General features: G+C 36.5%; 2 long non-coding RNA genes across 2 annotated transcripts in view; one reads left to right on the plus strand and one right to left on the minus strand.

Moving 5' to 3' along the window:
- The window catches only part of LOC134522021 (uncharacterized), a 152,442-nt gene extending 136,227 nt beyond the window's left edge, over positions 1 to 16,215 (plus strand). Inside the window, exon 5 of the long non-coding RNA XR_010072936.1 lies at positions 15,540 to 16,215. This is a non-coding gene — a long non-coding RNA (uncharacterized LOC134522021). The remainder of the gene's footprint in view (positions 1 to 15,539) is intronic.
- Positions 2,506 to 7,812, minus strand: LOC134521964 (uncharacterized). Its single transcript, XR_010072915.1, has 3 exons — positions 7,686 to 7,812; positions 6,488 to 6,604; positions 2,506 to 2,657 (listed from the first exon to the last, which is right to left on the minus strand). It is a non-coding gene; the product is annotated as an uncharacterized LOC134521964 (long non-coding RNA).
- Positions 16,216 to 16,476: the final 261 nt, after the last annotated feature.

The following is a 16,476-nucleotide window of genomic DNA, read 5'->3' on the forward strand; positions in this document are numbered from 1 at the left end:
CCTCAGCTGTCCACGTACCACAACCATATGCAAGTAAAGCAATAAATCCAAAATTTGGGATCATTCTTTTGTCTAGATGAGTATTTTTTATGCTGCAAAGAGTAATGGTCTTTTAAGAGCAACTCTAGAGACCACATCTGTGGATCTACAATGTATGTGTGTCTCAAAGAATAAAAGATGAGAATTCTTGTGAAAAATCTTTGGAAGACCAGAAGCTCAGCATTTATGGGGCAGAAACATAAATCTTGAATATCAGCTCTGAATCTAATATGCTCTATAGATACTATTCATATTATGGGGGTGTGCGGAGCCCAAAGACAGGGGAGTGATTTAAATTTTCAGTTTTGAGAAGTCAGAAAGATTCTGGAACCAAAGTCTGAGCAGGAAGAAATGGGCCAGATACATATTTCCTCTCTGCAGTTTTAACACAGTGCTCTCAGAGGTACAAAACTCATCATGGACTTGACAGTTGCTGCATAACTGCTAATTTCTTACTGTGTGTTATAGAACCATAGTAGTCTGTTTTAATTCAAGCTTTTTCTTAGAGGCCTTTTCAAGATTCCTTATGAATCGAAATGGGGAGGAGGATGTTGTCTCAGGGCTTTTATTGTTTGATTTTTTTTTTCCACCATGTGCAGAATATATTTTTTTCTTCTGTCAAGCTATGACAGAGTCCTTTTCTTGCTTACAAATGTTTAGTGCTAGAGAAGCCAAATAATTCAAAATTAATAATTTATTAGGCAATGCTTGGCTTGCTTTATTTGCTCTCACACTGTTTATATTTCTTCAATGAAAAATTCTGCATGAGACAGACTGAGCCAGTGGGTTACTCACAAATTCAGCATATTCATTATGTGTGACCTTATACTCAAGCTGTTGTAATGGGTCACCTGAGTCACATTGTTCCACTTCTGTTGTTTCAGTTCTATGATTGGATGCCATAAACTGTATATGTTGCTTTTCGAAAAATGAGTTTGGTTTGGGGACTCATTCTATTATCCATACTCAGTAAAATCAGCTACTCCAACTGCACTAGCTGGGGGCTGTACCTGTGCCAGAGACTCCATCAGGGAGTCAGGATTTATCAGTTCAGGTAGAGAAATGCACTAATCAGCTTTAAGTCTAAATCTGGTTCATATGCTTCAGCTAAAGCACCGTGGAGAGATGCCCAGCAATGAATGACTTGAAAGTAATCAGACCCATATCACCACGTCCCCTCACAGCAAACTGTTACACAGGGCGTCAGGAGCACTGCTACAGCCAGAACCACACTGGCCCCCAAGAAGCAATGGGACTTGTACGTGTTTCCCAGTGGCAACTTAGCGACCATTTCTCATACATGGCCTGTTGCTTGAATTTGGTTAGTGTGTGTGTTTCCTCAAAAAAGGAAAACAGTGTGTTGCTTTTGTTTACTTTTTCTCCCAAATGTGGAGCAGAAGTCCATGGTATCATTTGCAAAAGTATCATGAGTCAGAACAAACCCTGAGTCCAACTACAACTTTTTTAAAGTTATAGAATCCATTTAGGAAATGTTAGTCCAGTTCATTCAGTTACCTAAGAGAAAACCCCCATTTTTCTATATATAAGAAGAAATTATACATTCTTTGCTTAAAATCTGATAAACGTACAGTCTATTTCTTATTCTTGATGTCAGATTTCTAAAGACTGAGCTCTTCCATATCCTCTTATATTTATCACTTAGTCTGAACTTAGAGCAGGCAACTGCTCTTGGATTTTGTTGAGACATTGACAAAAACCTTGTTGCTTTCCAAAGGTAACAATAATTAATTCTGTTTGATGCAGTAACTTGGGCAATTAGAATTCTAAATGATTGCTAATGCTTAATAAAAGTGAACATTAAAATCCAAATATCTGACAGGACTACTAAAACCAAAAGTAAACGTAAGAGCTTTTCTACATATTTCTTTTAAATAAATAATTTTCAAAACATATTGATAGTGTAAGAGCTTACAGCCTGGGTATCCTACTTCCAGAGAGAATCTATGTATGCCTTCTTTAAAAGTGGTTTCTTACCCGACCTGGAACAAATTTGTTTTAGCTCCTTCTTTTATAAACTGTATATTGTCTTAATAGGCTGGACCTGAATTAAGGAAACCTAATTTCTACTTCTGTTTCTTTCACCAGCCTTCAAGTTTCATTGAAATTATTGAATGCCAGAGAAACATGCACTTATACACTTTGTATTGACTATTCTCTTCTTGCAGACACAGGATATACTGGGTTGGATAGGATTTTGGAGAGAATCAATACAGTATTTTTATGATAGCAGATAATCTTCCCCTTCTGCCTCTGTTCCCCCATTTGTCAAAAAACCAAAATGACCAAGATCTCTGTTGTAAATTGCCTTGATATATATACAAAGAAAGGGTGGTTTGAAGAGTACCAGAATTTTGTATTACTTAGTTTAAAAAGAAAGAGATATCAAGAATAAGAATACAAATGACTTACCTATAGAAAGATCTTATACAATGCTTCTAGCCCTCATCAAACTAAATCTTTCTGTACTAGTCTTCATATAACCAATTCTTTTCTATTTAATCATGATTGTCCTATTTAGTTTTCTTCATACATGCTTCAGAGAGATCATGCACATTTGTTTTTTCATTAACTTCGAAACATTAATGGATGTCTTCTGCCTGGGAAAAAAAGATAAGTAAGCTGAAATATAATTGAGTGATGAAAAGATCAGTTTCTAAATGACATGGTAAATCTAATAAAGCTAATTATAGCTGCCTATATATGTATAAAGATATTGACTGGTCAATGCAGACTTTGATACTTAATCTTTTATTTGGGAAGTGTCTCTGCATCTTTGCCTTAGGTAGAAAAAGTGGTGCTACAAAGCTGTTCACTGCAGAAGGCAACGCTGAACCACTGAACAGACAATAGAGAGATGTTCAGGCAGCGCAGGCACAGTAATAGCATTATTCACAGCATTCATTCAACACAGTACGATGTTTTGTCTTTTTAGCATCTTTCATGAAATATTTATTTGCTGTAATGTTTCTCCCGAGAACAGTCTACTCTAACTCCCAAGAATAACCTCAAGTTTTTGTTTAATTTTTTCTCCCCTTTTTTCCCACCTCTTACACATTTTTTTCTATGATAGCCTTGTGACCTTTATGCACTCAGTATTCTTTCTCATAAATGATGTACGCGCAATACTATATTTACAGTAGGTCTAGCCAGATACAGATGAATGGACATGCAGGACAGAAAGTATCTTGTATCTGACGTAGAAAAACACAAATAGATGCACCGTGCTAAAATTCATCAGTGTAAGGAGAGTGCATAACATCTTTCTGCCTTCCCTATAACAGGGAGCAAAAAATGTCCAAAAGACAAAACATGGGATGTTTGCAAATGTACATGCATTCACGGGAGACAGCCTCTATTTTTCATTAAAAATCAACTCAAGATATAGAGGGGGAGTTTAGATTCTGAACCCCAGCCTCTTCAGTTTAGGATTCTTAGTAACTAATACTTAGAAGGTCTATAATTTAGGAAACCACTCTCCATGTTTTCTCTATCATCACTGAAAAGTGAAAATCACTTCCACATTCAGGTCTCAGATGGGCTTTTCCTCTTGGGGAACTAGTTGTCTCCGGTGATGACAGAGGGAGTCTGCGATAACTTGGCTCTGAAATTAGCATGCATCCTAGCTAAATTTAGTCCTATTTTAAATTTGCTTCACAAACTAGGTGTACAGACAATGGTTCAGATCAGTAGCACAGATCTAGCCTACATCTCATAGCTATAATTAGCATGGATGCTGTTCATAACATCAGTCAACACAACTGTTCTGCTTTGAAGGCTTAAGCTGCTACTCCCATGGAACTACAGGAAGACGTCTAACTTGCTACCATTTTCCTCTCAAATGGGTTTCTGTATTCTCTGTTTACCCATCAGTTCAAACTGAGTTTCACAACCTAGTGCAGACTACTCACCACTGTCTTTCAACCCACTACCTAAGAATTGTTATGTGTGAAGAAGACAGATCTGGCTCTAAATCAAATTGTTATTCAAGCATATTTACACATTTGCAGCGTTATCCTCCTTTATCATGCTTCTTGTTGCAATCAAAACACACAAATTAATAAATAAGCCAAAAACCGAGCATTTAGGTATAAGATATAAATTAACAAATGCTTGAAAATACGAATTTGACAGTGCTATGTCCTTTGGAAGGATCTGATTTTATTAGAACATCGAAGTTATAATGCATAAAAGGCATCTTGAAAATCTATTTATTGCATTGTCTTTTATGAGATCTAATTTCTTAAAAGGCACAGGTAAGGAAAACTGGGTCCTTCAGGAATAAGACAATGTTGGGTCCAAAAGTTTGTACTTCACAAAGCTATGATACAGATTGGCTTGCTTGGCAGTTTTTATGCATAGAAACGCTTTATCAGCACTTTCTGGCCATGCATAAAACATTGACATGAAAATACAGTAGGATACTCACTTATTCTAGCCAATAAATATCTTTGTACCACGAGGGATTAAAAACCAACCAATCAACCAACCAATCAACCAACCAACCAACTAACCAAACCTGTCCTTTTTTGTTGACAGAATTCAATTCTGTAAAGGAAACATTGATTTATTAGGCTGGATGCAATCTGAGGTACCACTGGGCTGGGAATAATAGAAAGATGTAACCCTTATATGCAGAAAGCATCCTCTGTAGTTCTAGAGAGCTGTTATTCACTATAAATGTACCAATAGCTCGTTCAAGTTGAATGGTAAATATGTGATATATAGAAAGAGAAAAGCTGCACTTGTTGGAAATGGTCCTCTGAATTAGAGAGGTTGATGATGATTTTACAAGTTCATTAAGAATTTACTAGAAAACCAAAAATTCTCATGAAGATTCATCTTATTTTGCTTTTTCCATATGTTTTATTTCTGAATGTGCTGGCTGAAATTTTGAAGTCTGGAATTGTCCTAATTAGGTAGCTCAAAAAGATGTAATTTGACTAGATTCTGAGGTCTATTATCTTTTATCATAGAATCACAGAATAGTTTGGGTTGTAAGGGACCTTTAAAGGTCATATAGTCCATCTCCCCTGCAATGAGCAGGGTTTGTTAATGTCCAAATCAGTGGATTTCAGTATAAAACCTTTGGGAAGTATAGTTTACAAATGGCTGTCGAGAAGACCAGAGTAGCAGTGCAGATGATGTGATTAAGTTCAAACAACTTAAACCTTGCACAACATACTCAGTCACACTAACTTCAATGAAAGAAAATAATTTGGAATAGTTACAGATGCCTTTCAAAAAAAGATTTAGCCCTAGCAATTATATAAGTTTACAGAAAGTCTAGGAAGTTATACAAATTGCCCTCAGAGTAGGCTAGCTCTGACAGAAACTAATAATTAAAGAACACGTTCATATGAAACCAGATCTTCAGCTGAATCAACTCAGCCCGTAAGTCAAATTATCTTTATGAACTTCAGTGGGACAAACAAATATAAAGAGTATTTTTGCTCCTTTACAAATTATTTTGCATTAATTTTTGCATTATGCAAAATTGCTTGCATTGTTTTTTTTGAAATTGCCAAAAAATTTTTGAAAGAGCAAGCTGATTCCAGGCTAAACCTAGAAGTCAGGCAGAGTTGATTCCACAAAGTATATGAATAGACTCTAACATTTCTTTAGGTTCCTAAAATTTAGGATTTGATACTAGGATTTGAAGTAATACTAATCTGAAATCTTTGTCTTTCTGTTATATTCTTCTATCATCACTTCTAATTCAGCTTTTCATAGCTGTCCACATGACATTCAAATAGTTCTTCAATTTAAAAATTCCCACAGAATTGTAAATCACTACAAATGAAAACCAACTAAATATTGTACATTCTTGGGTGATTACTACTATGTAATTGCAAAGTGTTCATTTATTAGTTCTCATTATGCCTTCTCCACAAAGAGGCAGAATGCCAAATCTGAAGAAGGTCATATGATCTCAAATTTTGGCCTTGTGGCATAATAAAAACTTAATTCTTTATAGTCTGACCTGTAAATCGTAATGTATCTTTAAATAAAACCTGCAATTTAACCTTTTATACCTTGGTTAGAAACACTTCGTTTTTACATGTTTTGTTCTTTCATGGCTGCAAGGATTTAAATTGCTCTTTTTAAGCTTTGGGGCAGGAATGATATAGGACTTTTTTGTTATTGCATTTTTTGGCACTTGGGAAAATGTGTTGAGACTTCAGAAACGTGTGTCCTATAGGACTGAACTTAGTAAAGAGCAGCAAGTCACTTATTAGAAAATGTCTGCTAGTCCCTGAGGATGTTTTCCTATTACCCGTCTCTAAATGAATGACTAACAAAATGGATTAGTCTTTTCACCCTTGATACATGACTAGAAGACTTTATGAACTAGCAGGAATGTATTTTGATTTCACTGGTGTCCTTCCCTATCACTGCTGTTGAATTTCCAAATGCTTTTGGTACTCACCAGAATCCAGATGGAGAATTCTCTGAATTGTGAGAGGCTAACACTGTTGTTCTGATTCTCTTTTTGCTTAACCTCCATGTGTCCCCTGTATAATTCTACCTTTTCCCAGCATCAAATCTGTGACAAGATCAAAAATAGATTTAGTCAGATAGCAAAGGTGTTCTCGGATCAAAAGTACAACTAGAATTTTAATGAGAAAATTCAAAGCAAAAATTCTAAACATGTATATGCATAAATGAAGATAAATGTATTGGGTTGTCTTAAGGTTTATACCATAAGCCTGGTCTTTGTGAGGCTCCTTTATCCTGACTTCGAAAAACTGGCCATGCAAGCAATGTGTATGGAGGATATCTTTCAGAGAGACCATTTTTAGGCAATACTACTTGCATGGATGCATTTGAATATATCCAACCATCTTTTTATTTGCATGTTACACGTAAAGCTATCAGTTACTGTTCAAAAGTTTGGATTTTGACTTAATTATTATGATCTCAAGAGATTTAGTTATGATTAATTATGTTTAAATAAAGCTATAAAATGAATAGCTGTATTTAAAATGATATACAGATTCCCGCTCAGCATTGCGCTTCTCATGAGATTTGCCTGGCACTGAACTGGGGATTTGAGGTAGTATGGGGTAGCTGAATGCTCTGATCTCATCTGTATTGTCTCTAGTGCAGGTTAGCGTAACCTGCTGTCTCACTTGCACCACTTTGTAGCATGTTCTCTGTAGTCAGTTCTGAAGTAATGTCTCTGAAACTTTTTTCATAACAACTTACATACTGAGCCAAGGCTGGTAGAAGCCTGTTAAGGCCAATTCTCTATCAACTGAGCATTTTGACCACCCACAGAATTATCAGCTAGCCACATCTGACAGTATTTTTGTGAGCTCAAATTAGGCAACACATGATTTGATAGGTTACTAAAGGGTACTCAGCTTCCCCAGAAAATGGCAGGTTCAAGAATTACATGAGGCTTTTGAAGCCTTTAGACAAGCTTCCTGGAGGACTGGCTATAGACCTAGAAAAGCAAAAGCATTATTAGCCGTCCTCCCGTGTTGTAAGTGGATGCTGGCTGTGTCCACCCCTTTCTCCATGCCATATCTGACCAAACAGGCTTTATTGTCAGTGTACTGACCTTCTCCACCCTGAAGCAGGTTTCTAAGATGTTAGGCTGCTGGCTAAATATTGTCAGTTACCTTTTTGTGAAAAACGGCTCAGCTCATCAGGTCCACCCCATCAGGTGCCACTAATGTTTTCCACTGCTTTGTCTGCCCTCCGAAGAAAGAAGCCTCTGTCCCAGTTGCTTTTCAAACACTCTGGTCCTGCCAGTTCTTTGCTCATTGCTTGCAGCAGGGCCTCTGTCCGTTTCTGCTCCTTTTCTGAGAGTATAAACCAATGATGGTATTAATTACTCCATTTCTCAAAGCTGTGGAAAATACCAGGTTTGTAATGCATCACAATCCTTTTTCTCACTCCAGTGTGGCACTGGCAGGAGTCAAATATACTATAACAAGTGTCTTCACAGACAAGAGTCTGCTTTGCAAGTAGCTGGATACCAAGCACAGTGTCAGTCTTTCTCTTAAATATGCAGCTTTTTAACAGAAAACTAAATTACAAAGATGAGAAAATTGCTCAATGCAAGAATACGTCTGCTTTTATAAGAAAATAAATGCCACTGGGAGTTTTGGTAATGAACAGTTTCTATAAGAATTGCCTATTTCTTAATTAATTAGTGTGTAAACTGTATGATAATCCACATTAAAAGCCATAGCATATGCTGTGGAACTGTCTTTTGCAGCCTCTAAACAAAGTCTGAGGGGAAATGAATCGGAGGTTAGGTGGAAAGTGTGTTCTAGTCACTAAACAAACACTCTGCAATTAGAGGTTTAGATGTTGACTTTTTAAAAAAAAGACACCAAACAGGTGATGTGACATTCAGACCGTACAATAGAAAGAAATGCAGATGCCGTCTTTAGAAAGAAGAAAAATCATAGTCCCATAGTTGCAGGGGAACTTTACACTATGATATGTTACTGTTCATCAGAGATAAGTAAACTGTGAACTAAATAAATTGCAGCCAGTGTAAGTTATGCTTGCAAAGAAGGACCAAAGAGAAGATCAAAAGGCATAGAACTCCGCGAGATTAAAATAACTGAAATTGTTCTCTTTCTTACAGTATCAGCTTTGCTTCACGCAGCACTGAGCAAGATCTGGGCAATGCTTTCTGGGGAGAGTGTCTCTTTTGAGACAGTCCTCTCATTATCAAATACTGGAGTTTGTTGTCCTTTAAAGTTACTATACAAAAAGTAATAGGAACCTTGAATGTACACATGCATACATTCCTATAGCATATGCTGGTGATTGCAAAATAGAAGTTTAAAACAGAGAGGGACAGCACTAAAAGAATACAGTTTTGGGGTTTTTTTCACCTGAAAGCCTTTTTTTACTATTGATTCTCCCCCTCCCCCATCAAATGTATTATTGGCAACACTAAAATTTCCCTTTTTTTAAGAAAAACAGGACTCAAGAAAAACACATCTTCGAGTCATTTCATCCAGTTATTTTAAGATACTTTAAACCTAATTGTTGTTTTACCATCATTTTATTGCAAATAGATATTATTGTAGTTAAATGTCCAGTGTCCCAGAATACCCATGTAATTTGATCTCCTTGCAAGCAGAGCACCTCCTTATGACTTCTAAACTCAAAACTCTGGCCTCAGAAGAGAAGAGGCACAAAGAGCTGTGTCACTGCAGTTTTATTGAACAGCATAACTGACTGCCAGAATGGAAATGCTGAATTGAAAAGTGTTGGCTTTTAGTTCAAAACTTTTAGATATTTCAGAATGGAATTTACTGGTTGGGTGCTTGAGTTTTTTTATCTTGAAAGAGCGGGGTTTCCAGAGCGTAAGCCCTATTCATAAAAGCTTATCTTGTTGAAAATCTGGTATGCTTATGTTTCATTAGAAAAAACACTAGTCTTCTCCTTGTATATATCTTAGCACCATGAGATCCTGGTAAGATACTGAGAATTCCATTGAGAATTCTACTTTCAGTTTAAAAACATAACAGAAAATAAAACAAAATTGTTTTTTGCAAGTCACTGTACCTTCCTTCAGTCTGTTTTCCATAGACACATGAAAGCAGAGTCAGTAGATGAGTTTGTTGTGCTAGAGTACAGTACTTGTATGAGTATTATACACTTTCAGTACCAAGTCAAAAAGTGTAATTCCACTCAAGTCTGCAGAGATATAAACGGGATCGATACAGGCCAATAAAGAGCAGCATTTGTATTATCAACACATTATTTTAAATACTCAACTATGATCAGTAGGACTCGTAATTGATCAACATATTTGAAAATCATGTACTTCTACGTATGTGCTTAAAAATGATAAGGGCCTCTTTCATTATAGTGAAAGAACTTAAGCACCTGAATTTGCAGATAGACTTTCAGTGTGATTTTCAGATGTGCTTATGTAGCATTTATCTGCATATATAAATGCCCAGTACTTTAAAAAATGTAGTCTTTAATGTATGACTTCAGGGATCTTAGCAAATCTCTAGGAGAAAATAAATGCTTTTTCTGCAAAAAAGGGAGGACCCGGCCCAGTCATTTCTGCTGTCTCTTCCCTGTAGTTCCCCCTTTTAACCTGTGTCTCTTCAAATAGAAATTATTTTAATTATTTAAAAGATAACCGGTTGCTGTACTAACAAATGATCATGGTGTTCCTTGGAATGAGCACGTTTGTGTGGATGTGGACATAGATTTTATTAAATTCAGTATTAAAGGCAGAGAGGAAAGATTTTACTCCAGACTGAGATAATCAGTTTCAAGAAATAGGGCATTTTTTTAAGGGTCTTCAATTCTTCTCTCTCATTAGATACCACAGAGCACGTTCGAAGCGATACAAGCAGCTGGCTGCAGAGTGACTTGACAAAATAAAGGGATTGCTAAACTATTTCCGAGCCTTGTCCCATCAGACCATTACAACCCCTGAAGTGGGTCAAGTGGTTATGTAAAACAGTAGAACTACCACAGTGATTTTATTTGTTCTAGAGCAAGTCCACCATTGCATGCCCTTTGACTGACTCTAAATATCTGGGTAACCTTACAGGATAAGACATTTTCTAGCCCTAAAGAAGTCAAGTGCATCTCTTTTTTTTTTTTTTTAAATTTTAATATCCAGGTTAATTCTTGTTTCTTATGCTTAATTTTATCTTTTGAGCAAATGGAAAGATAAATGTTTCTAAATTCTTTAAGTTCCAGTGAGTGGGGAAGAGACACTTGCAAAGGCAGCCTGAGAGATTGTATTTTAATTTTCCAGAAATAGGCACGGGGCTGGCACTCAAGACAGAATTCTGTGTATTTTTGAAACAAGTAGCGCATTGGACCTTGGCAGAGTGATAAGCAGGTGGCAGAAGGACACCCACTCTAAATCCAAAATGTTATGGGAAGGGAGACCAATGCTGTTCTTTTTTTATTTACAGTTCTTTTCAAACTTTGCACTCACCCACTAACTTCAGAAATGAGTTCTCTGTGACACTGTTATAAAGATTATGACTTTATTAAAACTCTGACACTCCAAAAGATTTACTGTGAAACCTTCTTTGGACTGTTATGTTTCTGACAATTGAGATATACACAACTACCTAATAGGAGGGTAGACAAAAGATGGAGACAGACTTTTCTTAAAGGGGATCCAGGGACGGGACAAGAATAATGGACATATGTTGAAAAATTGTAAACAGCAAACAAATGTGAGAAAATACTTTCTTTACTATAATGGTGGTCAAATACTGGAACAGGAGCTGACAGAAATTGTGGAATCTCCGTCCTGGGATATATTCATAGCTCGACTAGACGTGGCCCTGAGGAACCTGAGCTAGCTGGGCCTGCCTCAGACAGGAGATTGGACTAGAGACCTCCAGGGGTCCCTTATAACCTAAGTGGTGTAGGGACAACCGTTTCACTTCAAGTAGACCCTCTGGGCCACATGCTGAAGTTAGGCTGAATATTTTACTGGCTCTTGAGAGGAATAAAGAACGAGATGGAGTTTGCAGTGACATAAAACTTATCTTAGAACTTCTTCTGGGCCTGAAGTCCAGGCTTTGATGTAAAATAGTCCCTTGGATTTGGCATGTACTGAGATAGATTCCAATGATTAAACTCTAAACACCCTGACATATCATAAAAACATAGCAGATGTACTGATTTTCTCCAGACGCCAACAAGAGCAAGGGAATTTGTGCAATGTTAACTATATGCTTTGAGTTTTGTTAATTTTCAATACGGTCAGCCATGCAGTCTGCATTGCTAGGTTCTGCAATTGATGCAGGTTACAGTGGGTAACAGGCTCAAGAAAATCTGACTCCTACAATGATCAACAGCTCTTGAGCTAAAAAAGTGAAAAAAACTTCATCCTCCAATTCCAGAGGCCAATAGGTATAATCAATTTACATGAGCAGTGAAAAGTGATTTTTCTTTTCTGAAAGTCCTGCCTGGAATGCCCTCCAGCATTGAGAGCTCTGGACTCCAAGACCACCATCCCATACTTTCCCTCTAGAGGGATGATGCCAGCTATTCTGTCTCACAACAGTCACATTGTATAAATCACCTGTAAACCTTCCAGATGGAAGTCTGCAATGCTAATCACTTGAAAGAATCATAAGTCTATGAACATTTAGAGCCTGATCCTCTTTCCATTTAAGTTACTCAACATTTTGGTCATTGGAGCAGGTCTGGGTTCTTAAAGGGGCATGGTCAGGCTTCAGAGACCTGGAATTTACCTTGTAAAGGGAAATACTCAGTCCTAGCCCTGAGTCTGTGGATGCTCACAACAGATTGCTTGTCCTGGTTATTATTCTGTTGGGAACTATTTTTTCCAGGATATTCTCTGGTCAGTGTCTGACCTTGATAGGATAGTGACATGGATGACTTTTAAAAGTGTTTTTCCTTATGGGATGTCTCTTATGCATACAAGTATTCTCCAATTTTTAAGGTGGGGCAATGTTAGAGAAATACCTGTATAAGGAAATTAAAAGTGTGGGGTTTTAGTATCCAGAATCCAAGATGATAATTGAACAATACTTATTACTGAGAAAAATAGTGTGTAGTTTCCATACTGATTTTTATGTAGGTCAATGTAATTATATATATATAATATGCATATAAGATTAATATTCCCGCCCTCTTTCTCTAATTATTTCTCTTAATTACAACCTTGATTTTTTGGCATTAGTAGGTTTGGTTGTTCTTTCTAAATGAACTGTTCTTGTGAATGCCTGTTGGAACAGTGGGTTTTCTTGTGGTATCGAGGAGTATTGTTACTTTATTTTGTAATATTAAATACTTTTAGAGACATAAACTATTTTTTATCACAGGTTTTTGGGAAATCAAACTGTAGATGGATGAGTTTGCTTTCGGTTGTTACAAAAATTCCTGCACTACAATCTTTGAATGTTAACCCAATAAATATAAAGGGCAGAATTTTTATTTATTTCTAAGCTTTGTAAAGTGATTGTGAAAAAATATAGTAAACATTGGAAGCAAAGCTTACTGATACCTCATTACAATGAAAAATGTAAATTTTGGCTGGGAAATTCTACCTAATATATATATCCTGGTGTTTTGAATCTTAATTTGGACCATAAGGCTAGTTGTGAATTTTGATATTTAAATTCAGAGAAACACTTACTAAATAGCAGGGTTATTAACGTCTAACAGCATGCATTGAAAAAGGCTTTATCTGCCTAACTCCATTTCAAATGCACTGCAGAAAAAGTCTGCCTACAAGTCAAGCATGTGGATATCTGTACAGGTGACAAGTACTTTGGAAAACAACATTAATCAGCTGAAATTTAAGAGACATTTGCTTGTGTTCTTGAACTCCTTAGCCTGGAACAGACTGCACTGGAAATCACTCAGACTGAGTCTTGAACTGATAGAGAGTTTGTGTGAACAGTTACTGCACTGTGCAAATCTCTTTCAACATCCATCGTATAAAGGATCAGCATAAATTTAATTTCTATGAAGCTGTTCTTGTGTTAAATAGTGACCAGGTCAGAAATGATTTTAGAAAGCAGGACTGATGATGAATATGCATTTTTTTAAATGCCTCCAGCCAGTGTCAAATATATTAAGAACTATAGCTAGTCCTTTTTATCACAAAGATAACTTCCAAGATTGATATTCCTTATTTGACACAGTGTAATCTGCACATACACACAGAGAAGAGTTGAATTCTTAAAATAATTTGTTTCTTCTTTGTATTTAAGTATATTAGTGATGTTGATTAGATGTCAAAGCTTGGACAGTTTCTTCTCCAGTGCTATGAGCCTGGCAACATCTCTAGCAGAGAGTGGCATTTCAGCTTATTCCATTATTTAGACAGGGGAAGAAGAAAAATCTTAACCTTTTAAAAATAAATTTTAATAACATTCTGAAATTTGCAGAAGGCCATCAGACCCTGCACCTGCTCTGTTGACCTCTGCTGACCCCTTCTGACAGAGGAAAATGCACTTTGGTTACAAAAAAGAAGACAGAACATTAAATAATTTAAGTGGACGAGTTTACTATTCTAAAAAAGAGCCAACTTCTGCACTTTCTCCCTAAAAGAAATCAAAGCAAATCTTTTAGCATAACTGAAAGTAATAGTAAAGGAAAATTAAGATAATTTTCTTACTAGAAGGTAGCAAGCCTTCTCCTTGTTGCTGTGTACTAACAAAGCTTTATCAACTTGGATAGCGCAATGCCAGCTTTTTACCATCTGAGAAGCTGGCTTGGTGATGGAATACAATGAATCAATTCAAGGCTCTGCAATCAACGTAGGGAGATTCCTTAAAATGCCTAAATACACAGAGATTTCCTTCACTATACACACCTAAACAGTAGTTTGTATTCAGGTTCACATTCAGGGCTCCCTTCTTGGGCAACCGGGTTATTTTTCCTTTGAATTGTAATAGGCTTTATCTCTGTATCCATGAATCCATGACATAGTCAGATTGGACTGAGAGAATGCTGAGTAAGGCTAAATGATGTTGAAATCGACTGTCATGCTTTGCACTTAAATTGTTAAGCCACTAGACTAAGACCACTTCAAAACTTCTAACTACCTCAACTGTCTCTGCCTGAGAGCAGTAGTTATGCATTTACCAATGTGATAATCTAATTCTTCAGGCTGAAACATTTTTTTTTTGTATTTGTATGGTATGTTTGATTTTCATCCAAATATGTGAAAATAACTGATTAAGTGGAGGACACAACTACCCAGAGATAATAGTCTTTAGAGAGCAGAACACAGCTTAAACAGCAAGTTACCTTCTTGAATCATTTAACACAGATTTCATAAAGATGTTGTTCCTTTATTTCGTTCTATTTCAGACACAAAAAGTAGGAATACAGATTTCAAAGTTGTGTATGACTTAGCTGACAGATGCAGATGGTTTGTAACTAATTTTAGGCTGCATTTTCCATTCAGATTAACAGATTCTAATGTTAGAATCTTCAAGATACACAAAGAGTTGTCTTGAGAAGCAAGTTATTTATAAAGATGTTGGTTTGCTTTGGATGGAAAACTTCAAATGCATTATCTTTTCTCCATACTAACATGCTATGAAACAAGATGTTTCAATACTGATGCCACCAATCTGTATGTCATTGAACACCTGTTTTTTACATGGTCTATTTGAAGATTAATTGCCTATTTTGCAGCAAAAGCTCCTTGTTGGGAAAACCTAGTTATGAACACTGCTTTTCTAGATCATTACCCTTAATGTAACCACATATACAACACAATGATTATTGAGTAATCACATTTAAATAGCGCCATTTCCAAGTAAAAGAAAAAAAAAAAAACAACCCTACAAGTATTCTGTACTCACTGTCATGGCTTCAGTTCACTGCTAAGGAAGTGTCCTTACCTTTAATTCACTCCAGATGGAGCTGAGGTATGAAAAGATCATTAACAACTCCAGAACATTTTATCCCAAAATACCAACATCTGTGAGGAAAACCAGGCAAATGATTATTTTACTTTTTGCATTTTGCAGATGCAGCATATGTATACGTGGTATCTTGGTTGCAGTACTCTTCATCACTCAGGAAGATTTTTCAGTGCCAAAAGTCTGAGAAAATGATGGGACTGAGAAGAACTGAAGATATATGTTTGATCAGAAAAAAATGTGAAGATTTCAGAGCTTACAAAGCAAATGCAATGATTTTCTTGGCCCTCTCCTCTAAACTTTCCTGCAGGAAAACTTTCACAGCCTCAACTAACTTCACAAGTAGCAGGTGCCTGGGCACGTACAATAATCTTAATGTGTGAGCAATTTAGCAGAATGCAGTCTCCATCTCAATGCTGGGAACTGTACAGCTTTGCAGAGCAGCACCAAATGGGAGAAGAACAATTGGAGCATTTTTATATGTATATGCCTAAGTGAAACTTTTATTTATTTTCGTATCTAGGCCAAGCACAGGAGAAGCAAGCCTATCTTACCTGCAATGTACTCTATCAGTGTTATCACTGTGCCAGAAATTAACAATTTTTCTTTTACAGTATTACTCCTACAAGTTGGCTGTCAAGAAAATGTTACAATTTTGCCAGATCTTCTGCTCATATTTGCGTAAAATCTATGTTATACACACATACCAGTTTAGATTAATATCACTAGGTACAGTGGTGGCTGAATGTTTTTTCCCATGTGATCCATATATATTAAGTACCTTGATAAATAAGTTGTTGTCCTCTACATTTAGTAAAGGCGTGCAAATTCTGAAGTTCATTGTTTGTCCTTTTCTTCTCAGTGTTCAGGTCTAGACAGTCATACAACATGGCACACTCCTGTAAAGCTCTTTACACATGGCCAGAACTCAGTCCAATGGACCCTCATTTCAAAATATGGATGTATTTTCCCTTACTGGTAAAACAACAGGTTCAGTACAGTTTGTTTTTACTGTGTGGTGGGTTAAGCTTGGCCTGTGGGCTCT

This window comes from Chroicocephalus ridibundus, chromosome 11 (genome assembly GCF_963924245.1).
Source record: "Chroicocephalus ridibundus chromosome 11, bChrRid1.1, whole genome shotgun sequence".
Classification (NCBI taxonomy): Eukaryota; Metazoa; Chordata; class Aves; order Charadriiformes; family Laridae; genus Chroicocephalus; species Chroicocephalus ridibundus.